Source organism: Candoia aspera, chromosome 2, assembly GCF_035149785.1.
Source record: "Candoia aspera isolate rCanAsp1 chromosome 2, rCanAsp1.hap2, whole genome shotgun sequence".
Taxonomy (NCBI): Eukaryota; Metazoa; Chordata; class Lepidosauria; order Squamata; family Boidae; genus Candoia; species Candoia aspera.
This window is the reverse complement of record NC_086154.1, coordinates 23,640,913-23,658,407: the sequence shown is the minus strand read 5'-3', so window position 1 is coordinate 23,658,407 and position 17,495 is coordinate 23,640,913. Positions and strand designations below refer to the sequence as shown.

Here is a 17,495-nt window from a genome sequence, read left to right as displayed (position 1 = left end):
TCCGTTTCTAAGCCTTGGAGCCGGCGTTGTCCATAGGACACTTCCGGGTCATGTGGCCAGCATGACTCATGGAACGCCGTTACCTTCCCGCCGAAGCGGTACCAATTAATCTACTCACATTTGCATGTTTTCGAACTGCTTGGTGTGCAGGAGCTGGGACTAGCAACGGGAGCTCACCCCGCCACGCGGTTTCGAACCGCCGACCTTCCGATCGGCAGCTCAGCGGTTTAACCCGCAGCGCCACCGCGTCCCTGCATATATACTGTAAACAAGCTGTATTTTATACAGAAGGGAAAGTTATCTTTCTAAATGATATATTGTATAAGCTAATATTTTTTCTTTAATCTTTACTCATTAGTTGAAAAATATTTCTCAGAAAGTTCATTTAATTTCAAAACAGCTTTTAAAAGACATAATGGAAGTAATCTTGACAATTTATTTCCCTGGGCTGTAAAGTATTTCTGAAAGAGAGAGAACAAATATATACAGATCGGAATTGAGAAATAATTTCCATTTCTAGAGTATTATCTAACATATTTTTTTTCATGATAATACTGTTTCTGAGAACTGAGAGACTTTCCAATGGTTGCCTCAGGAAAAATCAAAATGGAACAAAACAAGCAGCTTTACAGAGGGGATCAAGTGGTCACCTCTTGGTACTCCACTATGCTCAACTCTTTCTCAGATCAAATCCATGAAGCTGAACATCATTTTCAAAGAAAAGCACACACCCATGATGGCAATAAATTGGGAGATGCCATCTGATAATTGGCTGAATTCACCTGACACTACCATACTATGTGAAGCCAGTGCAAACTGAAGCCAGCTCATTATTCAGTAAAGAATGGTTAAACACATGATTGTTAGTGGAGAAGCTAGATGTCCATTTTTGTATATGGAGAGATGGCTGACATTACCCCACACTTCCAATTTATAAGAGTAGTATGACCTGATTCATGCATAACATCAAGAATGATTTTGCCCAACTGTGATTTCTTTGAACATCTGAACCCACCCAATCAGGAGGATTGCCATGGCATGGCTTATGTATGGCAGCAAACCCAAATTTGAAACCTTGATTGAAGACTGGTCACCAAACCATGGATTTGACATTATAGGATCCTGAAATACCCTTACTTTGTTTTCCATTGTATCCAAGTATCTTCCCAATTCTCAGAGGTGGAAGGAAAAGCAGCTCTTTCTCAAAGAGCAGCACTCCTTGGATAAAGGTGGGATTTCTTGTCTTTGCCCCAGTTTCCTAATAATTTCTGTAGAAATATAAAGATAAAATACTCCCCAACCCATGTACACATTAATATCTAAACACTCATAAAAGGAACCATTCCACAAAGTCTCTGAATATACTCCACCAAGCCCGTAGAAACCTGTCCTACAATGAAAAGACACCCCCACACACAACACATACAGGCAAGATAGCTCTTTACTCTTGTTAAGATGTTAAGAAATCAATCTAGGTACTGGCAGATGAAATAGATGGGGGAAAAAAAACCCTAGAAACAGGATGAACCACCAACAGATTATTTGGCTCATCTGCAAACCTGATTCTTGCTTGTTCAATTTGTTTCCAATTTAATGTCATTTTATCACATATAATTTCAACCATGGTTTCTTGAACAAACCAAACAAACCACATAATGGTTTAGTGCTCTATGTTATTCAGGACTGAGGCATAACTGCAGTAATCTGCCTATGGCTATTGTCTTCATAAACTTTTTCATTTTGTGAAAAAACAGCCACCCTACTAAACAAAGCTGTGATTGTATATATGGAGAAAAAGTTAAGTACTTGATTCTGTAAAACCTCTGCAATTTGTATTTTGTAGGCAACTATCTGAAAAATTGAAGCACCTTTCGTTTATAATTTTATTTAAATTCTATGGGCTTTGCTTATAAACGAGAATGATATTATACAGATAAAATGTAAAGCAGTCCTACTTGCATCTGAAATATGACCCCCCAAATTGAGTGAAATCAAGACTATATTTTTTATCCTCCTTCTATCCATATAGGATTTTTCTTGTATAAGAAATGAACTAAGAGAAAACACGCTGCCTTGCCAGCATATCAAGCCCGAGATGCAGCCAGAGGTACCTCTAATTCCAAAGGTCCATCACACCTGCTTTTGCACACTGATTTATTCCTTGCCTAAAATGCCTATCACTCCTAAAGGTTTTCCTTCTCCCTATCATCATAGACTAGGGGCCCATCTCCTTTCATAAGAACATTACTCTTGTCAAGTAAATTGAAGGTCCTATTCAAATCACAGCTTCCTGCCAACTCTGATCTTACATTCCATCTTTCACACCATAATCTGTTTAAATGAAAGAAAAACTGCTACAGAAGAAATGCTGAACCTTCCACTTTCCAGTAAACCTGCACAGAGATCGTATTTGTCAGTTTCCATGTCTCAGCAAAGAGGCCATCAATAATGGAGATTTGAGATTGTGTATGTTGGGAAAACCTGCTTGTGTATTCTGAAGACAATCACCAGGCCAGATATCCATTCCTCTGCTTATGGCTGCATCCTGACCAACTCCTCTTCTGGTAAAGGAAGCATATTTTGTACAAAGCACACACTCTACTAGATTCAGATCAACTTCAGTTATGCTACTTCACATAAGCAAATGCTGAATGATTTATCCAAATTCAATCTGATTCACAGGAACCTTAATTACAAAAGTGAACTTTTGGTTCATCAGAATACTCAGAAATGTCCTTCTTTACAGAAGTCACCTAACTGGATTACAAGATGCAAATTTCATTTTTAATTTAATATAATCAAGTTTTTAAAGCATTATAATTAAAAATTCTTTTAAAATAATTTCATATTAATATGCAATATTGTATGTAAACAATATCAGATTGTTTACACAGATTTACACAGAGATTTATTTCAAAGAGACAAGGAACCTTTAGGGTGAAACAAATTACTGCAAATATGAAGAAATTCCACTAAGTAAAATTAAGGCAATGCACAATTAGCAAGATATTTTGAATGCATGATCGCTACGCAGAATTCAGCAGCCACACTAATTCTTCAGTTGGGTGACCAATGCATTATTTTCCTTTCTTCCTTACAGTTCTTACATCTGTTTTATCCTTGCCAAACCATTAACTATCCATGTCTATCACAGCATCTATTCTACATGGCAATGTAGGATGAATACGTTATGAAAGCCCTGCAGTTAAACTGAAGTGAATATCTACCTTTTTTGGTAATGGTGAGGACACATACCTACAGTATATCACAAGGAAAGCCGTGATAAAAGGGACATAATTTAACAAGAAGCTGTCAAACTGTGAGTCCTGTATGGATGCCAGATAGGTATTATTACAGTTGGCAGGGAAACAAAGAGTTTCCTAAGCTAATCCACTGACAGGTTTGACAGAAGACCTTCATGCCACATCACAAAATTCTCCTGGAACTGCCTGCCTGCCTGCCTGCCTGCCTGTCTGTCTATTATCCTGCCTTAATTATTTTTATAAATAACTCAAGGCGGCCAACATACCTAATACTCTTTCCTCCTCCTCTTTTCTCCACAACAACCACCCTGTGAGGTGAGTTGGGCTGAGAGGGAGCAACTGGCCCAAGGTCACCTAGCCGGCTTTCATGCCTAAGGCAGGACTAGAACTCCCAGTCTCCTGGTTTCTAGCCCAGAACCATGGGGCATTTGTGTGTGCTGCTTTAGAGATAACAAATCAAAAGGTACTTTTTGAGCTCAGATAACTAGTTTCTTGATTGTTTGGATCATTACCAACAACAGCAATATTAGTGTATACAGGGAGGCTTCACTGAACGACCACAATTGGGACGAGAATTTCAGTTGCTAAGTGAAGCAGTCATTAAGTGAATCTGACCCGTTTTTACAACCTTCTTTGCTGTGGTCGCTAAGCAAATCACTTCAGCCATTAAGCAAACCACGTGAATCACATTGTTCCCCATTGATTTTGGTTGCCAGAAGCCAGCCGGGAAGGTCCAAAATGGCAATCACATGACCACGGGACACTGCAATGGTCATAAATGCAAACTGGTTGCCAAATGCCCAAATCGTGATCACGTGACCGTGGGGAGGCTGCAAAAGTGTGAGGACCAGTCATAAGTTGGTTTTTTTCAGCACTGTCATAAGTCCAAACAGTCACTAAACAAATAGTTGTTAAGTGAGGACTACCTGTAATAGGCATGGACAAAGTGAGGTCCACCAGATATTGTTAAAATGTAAATCTCAGCAAACCTCACCATTGGACATTCTGGCTAGCGATGGAGATTAAAGTGCTGTTATATCCGAATACAGGTAGTCCTCACTTACCAATCACCTCATTTAACCACCAAAGTTACAACAGTATAAAAAAAAGCTTTGTGACCAATCCTCACATTTATGACCATCGCAGTGTCTCACAGTCAAATGATCAGCATTTGGGCGCTTCACGATCGGTGCGCATTTACGATTGTCGCAGCATCTCACAATCAAGTGATCGCCATCTGTGTGTTTCACAACCAGCTTCCAACAAGCAGAGTTAATGGAGAATGTAGAAATACAATCACAAGTTGTGGTCATGTGATGTCTCGCTTAATGACTGTTGATTCGCTTAATGACCAAATGGGAAGTGATGTGATAAGTCCGTCACAGTCACATGATTTTCTGCTTAGCGACAACAGGGCTTAGCGACAGAGTTGCCAGTTCCAATTGTGGTCACTGAGTGAGGACAACCTCACTAATACACGTTGTCTATACCAACAATAGGCAATCTAATGTTCCCCAGTTATTTTCAACTCCCATCTGTCCTAGCCAGCATGGCTAACAAGTAGCTGGACACAAACAGTTGGAGAGATCCATTTTCCTCTCTGATTAACAAAAACAAGTCTCTGGCCCAGGAACCTTTAACTAGAGTTTCCATTAAGATGCTTGATGAGAAATCAAAGGAAGGAGAAACGAAATAAGCCAGAAATGAATGCAGCTCTTGTCTGCAGCTGAAGCTAAATCCAGTGGATTAAGCCAAAAGCTTAATAGAAGAAATAGGGGTTGAGCTGAGTTTGTGCACCATGTAGTTATCTGAGACTGAAATTCTAACCAGCAAAAAAGAACAAGCAGACCTGTTTGAGAGAGCACAAGCGTAGATGAAGTTGAGGGTAGTAAACCCAGGCATGAATAAGATGCAAAGCTTTAAAAGAAAAGAACAAGGAACTTACTCCATATAAGAAAGATGATACACAACTACTGGAGGGCAAAGTTTAGATAGGGAAAAACGGCCTGAGATAAGCAAAGGAAACAGAGAGGAATAGGCTGCAGCAAACAAGACAGCAAGTCACCTTGCATCAATTAAGGTTTTTGCTGCACAGAAAGAGAGGATATATTATCCTGGACAACATTTTAACTCACATTGTCATCCACCTTTATATTCCAGTTACTTGCTTCTTCCCGCTGTAGGTTTTGCCAAGTAATCAAACTGGCTATCTTGCACAGTTTGGTATATCCTGTTCATTGTACCTTCATGGTCTTGCAAGCATCACTGATCTATAGTATCTCTTATACTATACCTGGCGTGTATTTTAATCTTTTGATCATCATCCATTATAAACAGAACATATAACTCTCACTCAGCAAAAGATTAAATTGCAAGTGGGAAGGATTAAATAAAAAGCAAATGGAATGGGATGGAATAATCAGTTTTCAGGACAGGCCAAGTCAAGAATCAGATGATTCCAGGAATGCTATTTATTGTTGTAGGGTAGAATAGCAGAATCTTGAAAGCCTGTCAAGAATTTCATTCTGCCCCATATCAAACAAAGTTATTTTGAGTTTCATTCTCACCTTCTTAGGACTGTGCTGCCTTTTCTCTTCCCTTAGTGGTTCATCACTCTCTTTCCCTTTCCCAAGGCTAGATCTACATTTTTCACAGGAATTCAGAAGAGTATTTGGTTCACTAAAGATATATAGCTGTTTTGCCTGCTAATACAAACTGCACAGATTATGCTGCCTGGCTCTGTGAAAAAGTTGGATGGATAAGGCATTATTTTTTTTATCATTTTCTACGAACTGTGGTCTTTGTATTGTTCCTCTCAGAACAAGCCAGAGAAAGAAGACACAGCTTTCCCCCAACTTAGAATAAGCCACAAAGACCTTATTCACATTAAACAAACCATGATAGAGTCATCCATAGTTTGTTGGCTATGCCAAACATCAAGAGGAACCAGTGGACTGGATATAAATCATATTATGGCTTAGCTTCCCATGAGCATCGGTGTATGGTATATGCAATCTCTTGGACCTTGGGAGTTGCATTAGTCAGCAGAAACAAGTACAAATTAGCTAGAGAAGGGAATACAATTTCAGAGATAAAGCAGCAGTAAATTGATTTTTAAAGCATGCTTATCTAATGAAAATCTTTGATTGTCAGGTAAAGTTTGCTGTAGTGTGATAAACCTATGATAAGGTCAATGAGTTCTGGAAACTATCCTTACTAATTATCCCAAAAAGCCAGTTTATCTGATTTTGAATTAGAGCCAACACTTCAACTTCACATCAACATATGCTTCCTTCTGCCACTGTCTCAATCACATCAAGAATTGTTGCAGATGTTCCTTTGAAAATAACAAGACAGAGCCCCCTGTCTTGTTTCTCATTCCTCAAATCAATCTCAGTATTCATCATTATTCCAACCTCTAAAAGGGTAGGACAGCTCACTGAAAGGTCTTTAATTACTATTTGCTTCAAGTGCATGTAATTTTCTTTAATACTAATCAGGATTAGATTTTGTAGGAAAGGGTTTTTCAAAGCACCCTATGCAAAAGCTTCCAGAAAAATGAATGCATCTAATAGATTTAATTATTTCAAATCAAGAGGTTGACAAAAGAAGGTTAAGAGGCAACTTGATTATTGTGGATAAGGAGCTGCAAAAAACACTTGTAGGAAAAAATCTTTAAAAAGATGTGACTCGTCCTCCAAGCTTTCAGCAGATTAAAATATATCTATGCTTTGCCAGACAAGCGCAGCATTCATTCCTTGGCACGTAAAAGGATATTTCCTGGTGAGACTATCAGCATATTGGCAGACATTGAAATGATTTCTCAGACAAAGTATCTTTAATGACACTTAAATAATTTTTAGGAGATATTTTGGCATGACAGCTATCAATTGACATCAACTCCAAGATCACATCACTCACCTTTAGGACTGCTGGGGCTTTCTTTTGGTCCTGAGGAGATTTATTGTCTTCCAAAGAGTGTTTACATATCTTTTATCTCACTGCCCACTGGGAGAAAAAGAGGATTGGTGGGGGCAGGGGTGGTGATTCAAAGCAGTGGATGCTCATATCTGTTTAGTAGGAAGCATGTATTTTTCAGATCAATTGGGTTAAGGGTTTCTTGCCCCACGACAGGGTCCCCAGACATTTTGGGCCAGTAGGCACATTCGGTATTTTGAGAGCATAATGTGAATGCTCTCATCAAATGTCTACCATGGTGGGCAGAGAAAATCAGAAAACATCCATTTACCAAAAGGCAAACTGATGTTTACTCCCCATCTCACCCCCAAAGTGCTCTCTACCACCCTAGTTCAACTTTGCCCCTTTTGTTCTTTTTTAAACGAGCAAGCAATACCATTTCCAACTCACTGAGCCCTGAGATCTTTTTGGAAATAAAAATTATGCCAGAGGCTGGTACTTTGCTTTGTAGCATACTAGTTTCTATTTAACTGATTTAATTAGAAGAATTTTTCAAAAAATTAAACTGAGTGGGACAAAGAGGTTGGTGAATAACATTGGAAGTGTTGGCAGGTCTACTGGTACCCACAGGGACTATATTGGTGACCCGAGGACTATAATCTTTGGACTTAGTTAAAAAGTAAATGTTATCTTAGACAGAGCACAATGCCCTGCCCTTAGGAGCTTTCAGTATAAGATTCAATGCAAAGAAAAGCAGCAGGAAGTAGAGGCAAAGCAAACAGAGAAATAATAATTGGTGGTTGTTCCAGCTAGTTGTACTTAAGCTCACATACAGGCTAATTTACAGGGGGGACAGACTGTGCCAAAGGTTTCATGCAAATGGCTACTACAAATGTGGAATGATTTTGACTTCAGAGACAGGATGGTTCAAAGGGGAAGTCCATGTTATACTGGAGGATCCAAAGAAAGAAAACAATGCAGAAGAAACTATCACACTTGATGTCCTGGCAACTTAATGCCCTTGTGTGCACAGAGAGTTTAAAGAGCTTCTTGAATTTTTAATTTAATTAATTAATTCTTAACTCAGGACTTCAAACTTACTTCAAGGGTTACATCACAACGTAACAGGTTTACTGTTTTAAAGTTTATATTCTACCTTTCAAAACTTTCAAAAACAAAATATAGTCACCTATATTTCAGAGAAGGCGGAGAAGGTGATTAATTAACAGCTGGTGACACTTTCCATGCTGGGCCACTTTAGGATAAAACCACATATGTGAGTAGGCCTTCTCCTTGATACCTCCTTCCATATTTTGTCATTCGAATGTTGTCAGCGTTTGGCTATATTTTTCTAATAATTAGGATTGTAAGCTTTCACTGCTTTCTTTCTAAAAGTGAAGAGAAGCTTTGCAAATTAAACCTTACATTTTCTTCAATATCTTGAAAAGGCATATCCACTGAGATTTGTCATTATTGAAATTTATTGAAATTTAATTGATTAGTCAGATTCAGAAGTACCAGGTGATTAATCAACTAAAAATCCTTTGATCGGTTGACAGCCCTACTAATTACACAAATAATAACCCCAGAGTACATTTATGTTGCTGCAGATCAGATCAGATCAGCTAGAGAGATAAAAATGACCTTCTGGGATTAACCATTCGAAAGAATTGTATATGTTCTAAGAACCTTATGGCTTTTCAATTGTAAGGCCTATAGATTTAATATTAGGATATTAATGATATTTAATTCAGAAAATAAATACATTTCTCAATAGTGCCCGATCTGTACCTATTTTTGTTAGTTACCTGTTACTCTCCATTAAATAGTTCCTATGTTCTGAGATCTTTTTGGAAATAAAAATTATGCCGGAGGTTGGTACTTTGCTTTGTAGCATACTAGTTTCTACTTAAGAACATAGTTCTTATGTTCTTTCATATTCTTCATCATCTCTATTGCTTTTTTCCCAGTTCAGAATAACTGTTTCTAAAAAGGACTTGCTGGCAATGTCCTCTGCTCCAACAAATCTCTCTTCTTTATTACACTTCCTGAACCCATCAAGACTTGGATAAAACTGGTAGAAAATTGGAATTAGGTGAAAATAAAATACCTAACGTTTGGTGTATTTTTACTCTGTAACTGCAGCATCATAGCACCGACATACAGCTCTAAAGTCTAGATGAACCTTAGGGGAAAAAGTAAACACCCCCATCAGTGTCAAAATGGTGCTCTGCTCAATAGATAGATCTTTTAAAAATAAAATTCTGCAAGTACTCTGACATCTGAGTGACTGAAATCTAGTTGCCTCTGGCAGGCAGCAAAATGACAACACCATAAAATAGACGAAGCAGTTCTTAGTGAGTCTGCATGGAACTTGTCTTGCTGACTGTTGGCACTTTTCCACAACACGATTTAATTTCAGACCCCTCACTCTGATTTCCTTTCAATTATCACAGAACTGTGGAAGGCAGGCAGGCAGGGTCAAAAATACCAGTCTAAAGGGATGGTGACTTTGGATGCAACGGAAAAACAGATAGACACAATTTCATAAAAAACACTGCTATCCCTCTTCCTTAAAGAATGCTGTGAATAGTTTATGAAAAGAATCTCAAGGGTTTTTTTTCCCAGGCAGCAGCAGAATTAAAGGGAAATGTGTAGAGGGGAAGCAGAGAAGACAAAGATATTTCCTTGTTTCACTGGAGGTCTTATTAGCAAACGTAGGGCTTAGTAATATGTTTGTAGCACAAAATATTATATAGTTTGGACTGCTTGTTTTGTTGTACAATTATATGTATGATTATTTTATTTATTATATGCTGCTTCAGTCATAACCATGGCTTACATAACCTATTCCATAAAATAAGGTTAAAATACACTTAAAGATCAAACAAGTAAAAAGCAACTCACAATTAATTGTCAGGGATAATAGACAAACTCAATTCAAACTTTAAGACTTCCCCTTCTTGACGTAAGAAGCTGGAGGGGACAAAGTGCCCCCCCCTTCCAGTAGAAATAGGGTCTTGCCACCTGTTGGTCTGGATATGTAGCAGAGTATGAAGCTAACCCTGAAGGAGTACAATAATGGTTAAGCAAACATCAGCTCAGCCCTGAGACAGAGGAAGAGAAAGAAACTCAAAATAACTTGGGGGCTGCAGGGGGGAACTCTGCCAGGCTTTTAAGAATCTGTTATTATACCATACAACAATAAAGTAGAGTTTTAGCAACTCCTGGGGTGTCTGTTTCCTGACCTCACCTACCTTGAAGGGCTCATGGGGGAGATCAAGGCAGATGGGTGGTTGGAGGATAGGGTATGTATTAGTGGATCTAATTTGTACTGTAAGGGGTTCCAAGATGCTACTGAGTTCCTAGGGAACCTCTAGGGCATTTGTATCAGCTGTTTGTCTCTGGGGTCATCATGGTGGATGGTTGTTCCAATGGCCTTCCAAGGTTGGGGACAATGGGGCTGATGGGGGTCTGTAGGCAGGGAGCAGCCATTACTGCTCAGGGCCAGGTCAGTCTGCAATAAGTCCATCCTCTTCCAAGAGCTTATCACGGATGAGAGGGCCGGCCTGGTGTGTATTACCAAAACTGTTGCTTGCAAACTGTAGCATTCATCTTTTGGAAATGGGCCCACCAAGGTTTCAGGTTTGGCATCAGCTGCAACTCCAGGACAAGGAAAATGGAGAAAGTATTACTGTCTGGGAGGTCCTTATGGTGGTCACTGCATTGCAGATAACCAGACGCAAGACTCTCCTTGTGAAACTGGGCACTAGGGAGCAGTTGAGACTGCTGTTGCTGTACTCACCTCCCTAGTGCATAGCAGCTTCCCTGCCTAAGTTGCTTGATGCCATTGGGGATGGTGACTGAGTCTCTAGACGGATGGTTCTGGGGTATTTCAATCTGCCTTCCCTTGCTGAGGGTCAGAAGTAGTTTGGGAGTTCCTAGCCACCATGACAGCCATGGACCTGTTCCAGGTTATCAAGAGCCCAACACACATGCTCAATCTGTTTTTTGTTGAGGGGCACATGCGACCTGAACTGAAGGTGGAGGATATTAACATCTATCTCTATCTAATCCATGGATGGCAGAACTAATGTCATGAAGGACCCTGCCCACTTCCAAAGAATAAATCTGAACTCATTCCAATAACCTTTGTCACCGCTGTTGGACCTATCCAGCCTACATCTAACTGTCAGCAAATCCAAGTGATTTTATCCTCAAGATGTACTGCAAACCCTTCCTAGCAACCAACTAAATGTTCTTCTTGACCATCCTTCCCCGTGCTGGATGGCAGTTTAAGGATGCAATTAAAGCAGAGAAATATTTTTGTTTCACTGCTCTTACCATCACAATGTAGACTTGAACCTGAGCTCTTAAGCAGACTCTTCTTTGCCTTCCCCTATCAGTGCTCCAAGAATTTTCTTCCCCACATGATCACCTAAGTCTTTCCACTTTCCCTAGCAGTATTTTCTGCTGCTTTTAAATCTAAATTTATTACTTTCCAACTAATTGAAACTAAAAAGAGAATATGGGTAATTTAGAAGTTGATCAATGAAATTCCCCTAGATGTTGTTCACATAATGCAGTGAGTTGTCCAGATGTATGGATGTAACTAAACACTCCAAGAGCTGGCCAACTAGCCAGAGCTGGCTGGCTAGAGCTCAAACACTTTCTCCCATTATATACTATGAAAGTCACCAATGTGTGCATTTTTTAATCCGTTCAATCGTGTCTGATTCTCAGAGACTGCCTGGACAAGTCCCTGAAGTTTTTTTGGCAAGGTTTTTCAGAAGTGGTTTGCCATTGCCTCCTTCCTAGGGCTGAGAGAGAGTGACTGGCTCAAGGTCACCCAGCTGGCTTCGTGCCTAGGGCGGAACTACAACTCTCAGTCTCCTGGTTTCTAGCCTGGTGCCTTAATCACTACACCATTCTGGCTCTCCACTGATGTGTAGATGCTGCTAAACGGGTCAGAAGCTTCTGCACATGATCATGAAATTATTTACCCCCATTTGCCTTTTCTGTTCAATTGCTTCCTTCTGGAGCAAAAAAGAAATGATTCAAAGGAGTATTTTAAAGACATTTAAGAAACCAAACCCTCTCTTTTATTCCATGTACCATAAGCCCTAGCTTGATTTTTTAAAAAATAATTTAACACCAATGGTAAGACCTGGTTAGTAGCCCTAACTTCTGCTTTACAAGCCCCAATACACACTAGCTACCATAACTTTAATTGTTTGGATATTGCAGGATGGTATAGAAATGACCTGTTCAGTTTTCCTTGGAAATGGCAGTGGAAATCAGCTACAAGTTATTGCATTATATTATCATTGGGAAGTCTGAACCAAAATGTTCCTCTAAGATAGGGATACTATATAGAGTTATATAGGATAACTCTAATCCAAACTTAACTGTTTGTATTAAAGGAGTGAGGAAGAGCACAGGTCCAAGGGGTATTTGTGCAGCACCAAATCTTGGCTTGGCACTACATGAGAACCAGCCTAGCAGGGTTGTCTGAGAATCTATTTTTTTCCTAACAAAAATTGAACTATTTCTTGGCTAGTTCTTAATTAAGCAAGCCGAAGACATCTAGACATTAACCTGCCTACATGGAATACAGAAGCTATTTTAATGGGAATCCTTGTTAGATAATCTAACAATTCAAGACACGCTAAATCAAAGGATGAAAGAGATTAGATCTCCACTGTGGACTGCAGTATGGTCCTTGGAACAAGATTCTCATTTACTTAAGTAAATTACTGTACTTTATTGTATAACAGTGTTCACATTATAACTGACAATTAAAACCATTAGCACGAAAGCTCATAAATGGCTGAAAGCTCACATCAAATTAACACAGCCATGATTGAAATCCCGCTTCTGATTTTTGCTCTTCACAGACATGGTTGTTGTGGGGAAAATAGGAGGAGGAAGGAGTAAGAGGTACGTTCGCTGCCTTGAGTTATTTCTAAAGATAATAAAGGCAGGAAAGAAAATAAACAAATAAAAAAAATAAAAATAAAAATAATTGGCATCTTGCATGGAAATGAGCTGGCGATCAGCAACAACATCACTATGCTCTGGCCAGAGATGCAACTCTGCTGATAGAAAAGTTCATGGTCTTACCTAAATAATGACAACTGAATACCATTCGTCCTTCTCTGCAAATATTCTTTTGATACCACAGGAGACAAGAAACCTGTTATTGCTAGCTAGGTATCTTCCAGTATGCTGGACTACAATTCCCACAATTCTCAGGCAATGGGGCTATCCCACCTCTGGAAGATACCAACTTAGGGAAGTGTCTTCAGAGTTTTGCAAGTTCCTAATAAGGGAATTGGAGATTCTGCTCAAGCTTAGCAAAAACTAAGTCAATATCACAGCAAATCCTTTTTATTCATATGCTACCCCAAAGGGGAAAAGTGTTGAATTTCATATACCAACTCAAAGTTACTAAACAAATGTTGGTTACAGACTCTTAATTTGTAATTTTGAATTAAATATTTGATAACCCAATCCCATCATTTAAATCTGGAGGCATCTGAAGACACTAACGCATAACTGATCTGTTATACATAGGGATGGGCTATCAACCCATTATTTTTGCTACATTTCAGTGTCACAGTACTAGAAGCATTCTTAAGCAACTGCTTTCTTCTTCAGCTTGTTTCCTGGGATTGAATCCAGATTGACTTGAATTTACTTCCCACTGAAAACTATGAAACAAATTTGTCATGACAATTATAATTCCGTTGAAATCAACTGGAACCCACTCAGACTGGATACATCTTGGTTAACCTGCACTAACAATGATTGGGTTCACCCATTATGAACCTACTGTTTATCTTTAGAACCCAACCATCACAGTTTATAATGTTTTCTGATCTAGTATGCTCTGTGAAGCCAAATGTACTTGTTCCACAAACCATGGTTAATGGCAGTACAGTGGATGAACCCAGCCAAAGTAAATACAGTTCACATTCATTGATCTAAAGCAGCCTTTCTCAACATTTTGACCCTGGAGGAACCCTTGAAATATTTTTCAGGCCTCGGGGAACCCCTGCACATTCAGGGTCAAATATAGGCCGGAAGTTACAAAATTGTTATATTTGTTTCATGGGTAGGCCTGTACAGATGCATTAACAGTGTTCCTAAACTAAAAATAAAGAATGAAACTTGCCTCTTTAATGTGATGTTGTCTGAATTTGAAATAATTTTTTAAATAAATCATGATCTCAGGGATCCCCTAGTGACCTCTTGTGGAACCCGAGGGTGCCACAGAACCCTGGTTGAGAAACCCTGATCGAAAGTAACATGAAGCTGGTAAGACACGTCCTGAGATATCATGGAGCTGTATAAGCACAACACTACTGCAAAGTGGGGGCACCACTTAAACACTCATAAACCAAGTGTGTGTAAAATCTCCATGCTTGCAAAGTTAACAGCAAAATGCGGGATGCTGGAATGGAGAGCTTGCACTGGATGGCCAAGAGGCCCTAAACAATATGTTGTGGGGAGAATCCTATGAATAGACCGCAGCACATAATATTGTAGCAGCCCATTATGGAATGATAAACTTATGTACGTTTAAAATAGCCCTTACAATCTAGGATATGCTCACTGACTTTTATTATACTTAAATGAGGGGAGCTACAGGGTTTTAGAGCAAGGGACTCTGACTAATTTCTCCAAGAAATGCTGGAAGGAAAAATACTTATATAGCATTCCACACACTTTCCTGTTGCCAGATTTGGCCTTTGATCTGTATGCAAAATGAAGTTTCTATTGATTCTGCAGAGAACTGGGACTGGAAGGAAGGGTGTTAACTTTTTCACTTAAATCCCTTTCCTTCCTCGAAACAAAACATAAATTGAACATGAGTGCATGAGACTGACATTTTCTTTTTTTCCCCTTTTTTTCTCTGCTTAAAGGATAACAACTATCGGATAAACGCTGCACCTTTGATCCAATCTCTCCGTAGAGAATGTAATGAAAAGGATGTTCTCATATATCCCATCCCCTAATTTAACATATAAATCACTTCCAAAAATATGATCCAGATGGGTTCGAAGGAAGGAAACCAATTAACTCACACTGCCTTACCATCTGACACATTACTGGTGATAATAAAAATACAAACAACATGGTCAAATAATAAGGTTCTGTCTGATATCTGACATTTTCAATTAGTTTTCGGATTCGGCGAGCTCCCCTGCCCCCTCCTGCAACGAGGCAAAACGACAAGCATTCTGTTTTGCGGTGAAGGCACATATTGGCTCTGTGTTTACAGAACAAACTCTGCAGCTGAAGCAGATTTATTGGCATCCCACAGCGGAGCCCTCTTTGGAACCAGTGCACTCGGCATACTGTCCACATCTGGTTTCTCGATTAGATCTGGAGCACATTTGGTTTTCCAGTGCTCCAGCGACAGAACTGCTGCCAAACCTGGAGGGCAGCATTCTTGTGGGCAGTCTGCAAATGTTTGATCTGTGTCTGTGGACCGCTGCTGCTGCTGCCGCTGCCGTTTCTCCCTTTCGATGGTTTTCCTAGAAATATGGCCTCCAGCATGTGGCAAGGCCCTGTTTGGCAGGGAAGTTTTCATGGTGAGATAATGAACACTACAACAAGACCCTGCATGTTGAACTGCATTGATTAATACTACAAAGTCTGGAGTTGCGCGCAGAATACTTTTATCCAGAATATATCCGAGGCTCGAATTTGGAAGGAGCTAAGGGTAGGCAGCAGCCGATCAAGCTATTAAGGATGTTCTCTTTTACCTTACTTTGGAAAGAAACATTTAACTTTCATTGTCAGAAATAACACAAATGAGCCTCAAATATTCATCAAGAACTGTGACTGTGAAAAAGGCAATGCAGTTCAACGTTTCTGCTGTCTTTTTTTTTTTTCTGTAAACCACTGGAAAACTTTGGTAGACAATGTCAGGCTTGGCAGTCAATCTTTTGTGTGTGTGTGCAAGCACATGTGTGCGTGTGTACGAGCCTTGAAGTCAGTTTTTGACTTCTGGTGACTGCCTGGACAAGTCCCTGCAGTTTTCTTGGCAAGGTTTTTCAGAAGTGGTTTGCCATTGCCTCCTTCCTAGGGCTGAGCAAGAGTGACTGGCCAAAGGTCACCCAGCTGGCTTCATGCCTAAGGCAGCACTAGAATTCACAGTCTCCTGGTTTCTAGCTTGGTGCCTTAACCACTACATCAAACTGGCTCTCAGTCAATCTTGGCAACCTCTTATCATGAACAATTTTACTTGGAAGAAGACTCCCAGGCCCAACTTGGCTAGATTCAACTCTTTACTGCAGGCAAGAATGAAACCTTATACACAACAGGCGCAGTACAAAGAAGTCAAAGCCAGGGCATAGGTCTCTGTTCCAGAGTTTAACTTGAGACTACTTCTTCCCGCTTTGCTGAATGGATGGTACTTGATGGCCTTGGGAAGTAGCTGAACTATATTTTATTAATTTTATTTTTTTATTTATACTTCACATTTCATCACCGCCCATCTCACTAAAGCGACTCTGGGCAGTTTATAATTAAATTAAAATACCTAAAGATTAAAATACAATACAAAACATATTTACATAATGGTTCACTCCAGCCTGGAGATTTCTGATTGCCAGTTCACCAGAGCCAGCTCTTGTAGTGGGTGATACAGCTAGCTAGCTAGCTACACAGGGTCAGTTTTCCAATCAGTGCCGCTTTCCAGATGGGTTGAACTACAGACAGACTATGGTGGTGCTGGCTAAAGGAACAAAGGTTTCTTCCTCAACCTATACAGAAGGCCACAAGGTTGGTGAAGGCTACTCCAAGGTTAGCCATTTATTAACTTGTAGAGGGATTCTGAAAATTGCAGTCCAACACACTAGAAGGCACCAGGTTGAGAAAAGCTGGTGTACGTTGCCAAGCAAAGGAAAATAAGGTTGTGTGTTCAGTTCTTTTGCTCAGCATCATGCAAGACACAGAAAGGAGAAGGCCTAATACCTCATTTCTGAATGTAATATAAGCAAGGTATGATTGGTGCAAAGGAAGCGCTGGTCTGTAATTTGAAATAGAAAAACGAATAGTAGCCTAGGCCCTCATACTGGCCTCTTTCATCCTCAGAGGAAGGATGAACCTCCCCAAGGATTCTGCTGTAGGCAACCCTGAAGATACTGTTGGACAGCAATTCCTTTTCCACTGGAATGCAAGTTTGGGCAACTGGTAGTCGCAACATGGGAACTGTGTCTCTTCCTGGAAGAAAATGACCTTAAAACTGTGTGTACTTGCTGGAAATCTCCAGGCTTGACTACTACAATGAATTCTATAGGG

At 39.8% G+C, this 17,495-nt stretch overlaps 1 protein-coding gene across 7 annotated transcripts in view; it reads right to left on the bottom strand.

Moving 5' to 3' along the window:
• Positions 1-17,495, bottom strand: part of PTPRG (protein tyrosine phosphatase receptor type G) — a 655,485-nt gene that overhangs the window by 266,523 nt on the left and 371,467 nt on the right. The gene's annotated exons all lie outside the window — the stretch shown is intronic.